Source organism: Bubalus bubalis, chromosome 3, assembly GCF_019923935.1.
Source record: "Bubalus bubalis isolate 160015118507 breed Murrah chromosome 3, NDDB_SH_1, whole genome shotgun sequence".
In the NCBI taxonomy this organism is placed as follows: domain Eukaryota; kingdom Metazoa; phylum Chordata; class Mammalia; order Artiodactyla; family Bovidae; genus Bubalus; species Bubalus bubalis.
In genome coordinates, this window is record NC_059159.1 from 93152255 (window position 1) to 93160771 (window position 8517).

The 8517-nt window shown below is 39.6% G+C and overlaps 1 long non-coding RNA gene across 1 annotated transcript in view; it reads left to right on the plus strand.

The window, feature by feature from the left end:
• LOC123332809 overlaps positions 1-7681 on the plus strand; it is a 78334-nt gene extending 70653 nt beyond the window's left edge. Inside the window, exons 2-3 of the long non-coding RNA XR_006549861.2 lie at positions 4639-5324; positions 5856-7681. This is a non-coding gene — a long non-coding RNA (uncharacterized LOC123332809). The remainder of the gene's footprint in view (positions 1-4638; positions 5325-5855) is intronic.
• The last annotated feature ends 836 nt before the right edge of the window (positions 7682-8517 follow it).

Sequence of the window (8517 nt, forward strand, 5' to 3'; positions counted from 1 at the left end):
GTCCATCACAAACTCCCGAAGTTCACCCAAACTCAATGTCCATCGAGCCGGTGATGCCATCCAGCCATTTCCTCCTCTGTCATCCCCTTCTCCTCCTGCCCACAATCCCTCCCAGCATCAGAGTCTTTTCAACTCTTTGCATGAGGCGGCCAAAGCACTGGAATTTCAGCTTTAGCATCATTCCTTCTAAAGAACACCCAGGCCTGATCTCTTAGAATGGACTGGTTGGATCTCCTTGCAGTCCAAGGGACTATTTAAATATAGTCATCATTAAAAACTAAATCATATTGACTTGTAATTTAACAAATCATACCATAAACAAGTTAATACATACCAAAAGTTATCACTATTTTGTTACATTTTAAAATTACCTATGCTCTTAAGTTTACTTATACTTATTATATCAATAAAGTGAAACATTATACTATATGTAATTACTATTACCACTAGAAAGCACAGAATTGAGGCAGTCTTCCTCTAGTATTGAAAATCTATTGTTCAGTTTAGCAAGGGAGTTTGTCATAGACAGTCAATGAAAGTTTTCACATGCGTCTTCACTGTTTCATTTTTGTCTTACTAATTAATATAAACATAAGAGAAATGTCAACCAACTTTCGTTTTGTAGATTCTGAACTTGTTTGTCAATTGGTTAGCTATAGATTCAGGAGTTAGGCAAAATACAATGAAACCATTCTTTCAGAATCAATTAGCTTTGTGGATATTACAGCACAAGAAAGAGTGGTATATGCATTTTATGTGTAAGTTATTTTCAACATAGTCCTTATATAGGTGAAATTTGTAGTCAAAGTATGTGTATTGTTCTTCTGTAGAGCCAATTATTAAACATTTATCAGTACACCACTGTGTGTATACACACACACACACACACACATATATAGGTCAAGTGGAAGGGATGGAGAAATAACATCTTCTAAGATTATGTGGGAGCATTATTTCTATGTATTTTGACACTCTTACATTTAGGTTTCACTTTGCCCTAAAAATATTTTTGCTACATTTCTTTTATTTTTAAGCCGTTGAGTTAAACATAATTATAATCCCCTAAAGTTTTGAAAAATTGAAAAAAAGTGGGAGAAAGAAAAATTAGTATGATCTACTTTATTATATTTTATATACAACCTCTGTGTTTTTATTTCTTACATAAACTTGCTCTCATTCTTCAAGAATATATTCTTCTGAGAAATTAGAATGAAATTTATTATCTTTTCCATTGAAATTAGTAGATGTTTTCAATTGATAGTTTTCCATTTACAGATAGAATTTTCAGGAGAAAACTAAGGTCAAAAGCAAGAGATAGGTGTGTATTGGAAACAATAGATTTGCTTCTTGTACTTTTGTCTGAGAAAGTATCGATATAAAGGGTAAAGCTTTGGCCACCCCATTTCTCTGGTTGAGGAGTAAGTGTTGAGCTTCTTGGGTTGGTGTGTATTAATCTGGGGGTTGCCCTTGAATCTGGTCTTAATAAATTTAAAGTGGTAGTGTCTTCAAATAGTAGCAAAAACAATGTTTTGCTAGCAGTATGGATAGGTTGAAATTTCTGTTACTGTACCAGAATATCCCTTCTTAGTTATTGGGAAATTCCAGAGATTCACTCCTCATCCCATTGACATATACTTAATGAAGGTCTCCTCTGGGAACAGCCCTGTTCTAGGAACCACCAGGGTACATCATTCACCTCTAGGAGGTTGACTGGCTCCATTCAGGACTCAAATATTCTCATCTTACTCAATAGTAGAGTAAGGCATGTTCGATCAAAAAATTGAGGTGATGTTATACACTCAATGAATAAAAAAGCTTTTGCTAATTTGAGATGATTCAAAGGCTGATTGAAATTATTTGAAGGGAAGGAGGTTTCAGTATAATTATTGGGCACCTGCTGTGTGCATGCTCAGCCTATAAGTCATGTCCAAGTCTTTGCGACCCTATGGACTGTAGCCTGCCAGGCTCCTCTGCCCATGGGATTTCCCAAGCAAGAATACTGGAGTGGTTGCCATTTTCCTTCTCCAGGGGATCTTCCTGGCCCAGAAATTGAGCCCACATCTCCTGCATTGACAGGTAGGTTGTTTACCACTGTGCCACCAGGCAAGCCTCTTATGCTGGGTACTAGAGGAATATATAGTCGTAAGGAACATCCCCTGAGCTCAAAGAACTTTATAGGATGTAGAGGAGATGGAAAGGTGAAAAGTTACTAGCAAAATCTTACTCTTGATTTCTTTTCGTCAAAAACAGCATGTTATGACTGACTGGTTTTTTGTGGATGTATTGGGTGGGGGGATAAAACTCACACAACATAAAATTCACCATTTTAACTATTTTAAAGTGAACAATTCAGGGCCATTTAGTACATTTATGAAATTATACAACTATCACCACTGCCTCGTTCCAGAATATCACCACAAAAGGAAACCATGTACACCCATTCACCTTCCCCTGGTCCCTGGAAACCTCTAGTCTATTCTGTACAGATTTAAGGCTGGTTGGATTGCCATTCTACACTAACAATTATATTAGAAGCAAAAGAGTTATAATCCCTAGAATACATTTAACTAGCTGGTGAAATTGAGTATGGCTGTTTCCCTTTCTGAAGTTTGTGTGCTGTATCAATTATAAATAGTAATACCTATTTCTATGAAGGCATATCTTTAAAGGTCACTTGAAGCTCTAAGCTTTTTGATTAGGTAACGTTATGCTCATTGTGAAAACCATGTATTAACACTTTACAATACACTAAAGCTTTTTTTGTTTGTAACCTTGGTAATTAAACTCCAGCAGCCACCACAGGCCTACCTTTAAATAAATACACCATAGTGCCTGTATACATGGCAAAATACAGAGAAATAAAAGCAAAGCTCCGAAGTGACCAGAGATTTTTTTTGAAAGTACCATTTCTGTGGGTTGTGAAGATTTCCATTAGTCATACTATAATAGGCGAAGAGAAAGAAGTGTGTCACTTTTTCCCATGTATTTTCCACCCCTTTGGACTGATAACCCATAGGAATTCTGTACTACTGATCTGTGGTTTGATCTATTCCTTAGTTACTGAAAAACAATTCCTGTTCATATAACCAAAGAGGAATATCTGGAAAGACAAACAGTCCATGGTGTGCCAAAAAATTTCAAATACATATGCTGCTGCTGCTGCTAAGTCGCTTCAGTCGTGTCCAACTCTATGCGACCCCATAGACGACAGCCCACCAGGCTCCCCCGTCCCTGGGATTCTCCAGGCAAGAACACTGGAGTGGGTTGCCATTTCCTTCTCCAATGCATGAAAGTGAAAAGTGAAAGTGAAGTCACCCAGTCGTGTCCAACTCTGTGTGACCCCATGGACTGTAGCCCACCAGGCTCCTCCATCCATGGATTTTCCAGGCAAGAGTACTGGAGTGGGGTGCCACTGCCTTCTCCGAAATACATATGGGATGTCTAAATAATGAAGAAACTATCAACATAAAGGGAAAAAACCCACTTGTCTCATCGTCATTTTGGTCTGAGGCAGACTCGGACTCCCCGGCCAGTTTGCATGGAGCTGTAACACAGGCTGCCCCAGCTGTTCCTCTCTGTGTTCTGTTCTCCATGTGATCACACCTTACTTCCTTTCACAGTAGTATGGCTCCCCCAAAATGGCAGAGGAGAACACCCCTGGCTCGATGGTCTCTCACAAATGCATATCTAGAACAGAGCTCCTTAGAGTACATCTTGGGCTGGAGAGTGACCTATAGCCCACCCTCTCAAATGATGATCATTTTAAAGCTTTCTTAAATGTGTGAAGCATGTGCCAAATGTGGAAGACCTGATCATGAAGGCCTTCTGATGATTGCTTTAAAGGAGAATATTCTGTTAATGGAAGAGGAAATGTATGGGTGACCTGGATTCCATCTCACTGAAAGTCCCTTATTCTTTTTCCTGGAGCCCCCATTTCTTTTCCTCCCTCCATGCCTCTCTCCCATCTTCAATTTCTCTTCTCTCCTGCTGTCTTCCTGCTGATTGTCTGACAGGGTCACTTATACCAAGATAGAGTAGCCGACCCTGGCCATGAAAGAGAAGCCCCACCCCACTCCCCCATCTATCAACATCCTTGATGATGAAGTTGTCGGCTCTGGGACTTTTTGGCTGTATTCTCTGATTTGCTTGTGACCCTAAGTGCTTTCAAATTATGAGACTCTTTCCATAAAAATAAACCAGCATGAAGCCCTCAGGTGGTTAGTTCTGCCCGGATTGAGTATTGCAAAGACCGTAACACTCCCTCTTTAAAAGGAAAATTCATGAAAAAAAAGCTGTTGTAAGGTTCTGGGTGTTCATTAAAGATGTAGAAAGTCAAAGAGACCCTCAATTTCACCTAAGCTGAGTAATTTAAGAAAATGTGCCTATAGCATAAAACTCCTCGTGTGGATTGTCCTTATTCACTAACAGCTGTGTAGGATTTGCCATTTCTTCCACATTTTATGTGATGATAGTGGGGGCCGGCTCTTAGCTTCCAACACTGATTGCTATTCAGGGACTGGGATCCTGGATCCACTCCAATCATGTGGAATCTATTTTAGACCCGTCATGTCACACTTGAACTCTGAAATATGCCTGTCGGTGAAAGGTTCTGTTTATCTTTTTTTTTTTTCCCCTCAGACTCACACAGAAAATGGAGTTCAGTGCTCCCACCATCGGACTTTTTGTCTGACTCTAAAGCCTCTTTGAATCCTCAGCAGCAGTAAGAGGAACAACCATTTCTAGAGCTTGCTGATCAGACTCCACCTCGTCCCTCAGCTTTGTGTTCTTGGGCTTCTGCTCAGGACCTGCCCTGCTCTCCATGTTCCTCACTCCCTTCTTTGCACATCTCCCACATAGGCAGTGAGGACGGATGGACAGTTAACTGGTTTTCTTCTGCTTCGTGCACAGCGAGCAGCCGGGGCCTTTGACGGGACACACAGCTGTGGCTTCCTCTCTCAGGGAGGGGATCCACCACCGAGTATGGCCGCCTGGCCTGCAAGAGAGGCCACAGGAAGAGCAGAGCGACCCCTCATAGCCAGAGAAGTGTGCTTGGTGTGTGTGTGGGGGGACAAAGCCAAGAAGGAGGGGGGCAAAGTTCAACTCACAGAGAGGAAAGAAGTAACCAAGTCTGGGAGAGCAAAGGCAGAGTCCAGACTGGTCAATGTGGCCAGGAACTTTGGGGCCAAGAGCAGAGTTCTGCATCTCTTCTAGAAAGGTGATTCTACAAGGGACGATCTCTGTACCTTTTTCAACTCCCAGACAATGTCTCCTTCTGAATCTTTAAAACCAAAGCGAGAAGAGGATCCTTGGAATTACAGTTTCTGGTAATTTTGTTTGATACTCCAAAGCATTGGGTGTTTTGGTAAAGCTTTTTCATAATCCTCTTCTCTGAGTTTATTCCCCAACTCCCAGCTCCCCACCCCAAGGAGTGAGCCAGGAACATAGTTCAGACTTTTTGGCTGTTCCATTTTGAGATTTAAGTCTGATAGTCATTTTGCCTAGACAGATGAGAATCTTTTTTTTTTTTTGAGGGGGGAAGGGAGAAAGAAGAGGAGAAAAGGAGAAGTGTTCTCTAGACTCTTGAAAAATACGTAATTTTAGGAGGAAGGCGTTGTTGGCTCTTGAAGACCCCTGAATCCTCCAACTCTGATGCCTTTGAAAGGAGCCCCCGTCTGCCATGTGGCATGATTGACAAGAAATTTGTTTGAAATGACTGAGAGGCCCTCATTAGGCAGGGACTCCTCACCATCTGGGTTGGAGTTTTGATAATGGGGTCAAGCTCTCTCTTGGTCTGTGTGTTGAAGAGCTGAGCATAATTTGTTCGTGATTGTGGCTAAAACGCAAACATTTTTTAGTCACATTCACAGGAATTCAAGCCTAACCACAGTGTGGGGGCACTGCAGTGAGAAAACGCTTTCCAGCTGCCCAACTGTACTTGGAGACCCAGTGGAGAAGCAAGTGCACTCACAAAGCTGCCAGTCTCCCTCCCAGCTGGACGGGTGCCATTGGAAACAGAAGTGCGACTTTATCACTTGACTTCAAGAAGAGGTTTCTCAGCAGCAGATGGAGACAATATATAAGACAGACCCCACTGAGGAAGCTCCCCTTTCATGGTGGGGAGAGTGCTCCCCACTAGCCAGGCTTCCATCGGGAGTAGGTGAAAGAAGAGGCAAAAGAGAGGCCAAGCCAATATTTTTTTTTTCCTGGTAGAAAACTTTGCTTGATTTCTGCCTGAACTACGGTACAACAGATGTGAACTTGAGTTGTCACCCTTAGCCATGAAAAAGAGATTAAATCCAAGTAACAACCCCACAAACCAGCACCAACAAAACCATTACTCACCATGACAGCAGTCATTCTTGGAACATTCCCCCAAAGGCTTACTTAACTTGTACACAGACGAGCACCAAACTCCTTTTTTGGGGAGGGGGGAATTTAACAGTACAAAAAAGCCTCTTTAAAATCAGACATTTGTTTTGAACTTTTGACATTGATTTTAGTTCTTGCATTGAGAAGCGAGTAGTATTTTGGGTGGGCATTTTAGAAGACTGAAGTTTAGTTCACAGGAGTTATCTGGGGGCTCCAAGTCCCAGGTAATCTCAACAGAAGCAAAGCTAGGAAGCAGTCAGTTAAAAGTGTTTTATTAATGATAAATTTTCTTAAAAAAAAAAAAAAAAAGGTTATAAGGACTACTGAACTCTGTAGGAGAACTCATCACAGTCCTGGAGAGGCTTCTACCTTTTATGTCTCACCAAAATCAACAGAGCATTTGTTTACTCTGGAAACTGAAGAGAGAGCCACCATGTTTCATAGATGATGGATATAACTTATTGTTAGCTATGGCATGTGGAAACTTTCCTGACTTCAGAGTTTTTTGTAAGAAAATCTGTGATTAAAAACCTAACTAAGAAACATTGAGATTGCCAATATTTTTTATCTTCAGTTATATGGAACTCTAGGAATCTAATCAAATACAACTAGAGATTGAGGACGTAGGAGAGATAAATGCTACATTGGTTGAGTTGGTCTTACTTACATCAGAACTCTTAACACTTTAGAAATAAATACTTTAAAGACAACTTTAGTTGTTACCATACAATTTTTAAAGACTGGTCTATAGGGATCTTCATATAACACTTTATTAGCAGTGAGAGTTGTACAACATTTTAAAGGCCCCAAATTAGTAGACTGTTAATTACATTTCAGTGTATACATGCTATCGAATACAGTAGACACATCAGAAATAATCAACAGATGTACTATATAGACATTCAAAGATCATGGAAATGTACTCCATACATTGATACCTTCAAAAAATAGGCTATAGTATATACCTGAGTTTGAGGCTATTGGTATATATACTTTCTTTTTTATAATCTTTGATCCTCTGTTTTGTCCTGATGTTCTTTAGATAATCCACATTATCTAATACCCCCGTAATAGTCATATATTGCGTCTGTGATATGATAAAAACAATATATTCTGCTTCTATTTTTTAAACTCTACTTTTTATTGAGATACAATTGATATATAAAATATTAGTTTCAGATGTACAACATAAAGGTTTGATACATGTAGCTATCATGAAATGATCATGGAAATAAGTCTAGTTAACATCCTTCACCACACACATAGTTACAAATTGTTTTTCTTGTGATGAGAATTTTTGAATCTGTTCTTATAGCACATGAAAGGGAAAGTGAAAGTCACTCAGTCATGTCTGACTCTTTGCGACCCCATAGACTATACAGTTCATGGAATTCTCCAGGCCAGAATACTGGAGTGGGTAACCTTTCCCTTCTCCAGGGAATCTTACCAACCCAGGTCTCCTGCATTGCAGGTGGATGCTTTACCAGCTGAGCCACAAGAGAAACCCTCTTGTAGCATATACTGCTTTAAAGTTAAAAAAATGGAATATCATATATATATGTATATGTATATATTTATCAATAATTTTATTTTTGTCTTATTCCTTAAGGATTTAAGCAGGGTAAAACTATGAAATCCTGTAACTTTTTAAAAGATGAAGATAAAGTTATTAGGATAAAAATAATGAAAGGGAACTATAATAATATAAATGTATGCCATAAAGTCCTGAAATTATTAAGGGTTGGCTTACATCTTACTCCAAACTTCTGGAGAACTACACAAAAATGTCATAGAAATGTTTCATTGTGATTTGGAAGTATACCAATTAATCAGCAAGAGCTCATTGCTCTAGGCATTGAAGCCTCAGTGGTTTTTATTTTTTAAAAATTCATGAATTGTAGGTACAGAGTTGAAGGAGTCAGCAGCAGGCTTATAACATCTTTCTAGTAAATTGTTGGTGACATTTGTAGATGTGTTCCATAGAAAGGGCCATCTGTTGAACAGTTCCAGAAGACACTGCTCATGCCATTGTTATTGTCTATGGAAGATGCCTCCTGTAACTGTACCTGTGTCATACTCGGTGGCCTGGTAGATAGTTTGCTAATCAGGCTCAGGTCATAAAAGTAAGGAAAAATTATAAATAATTTT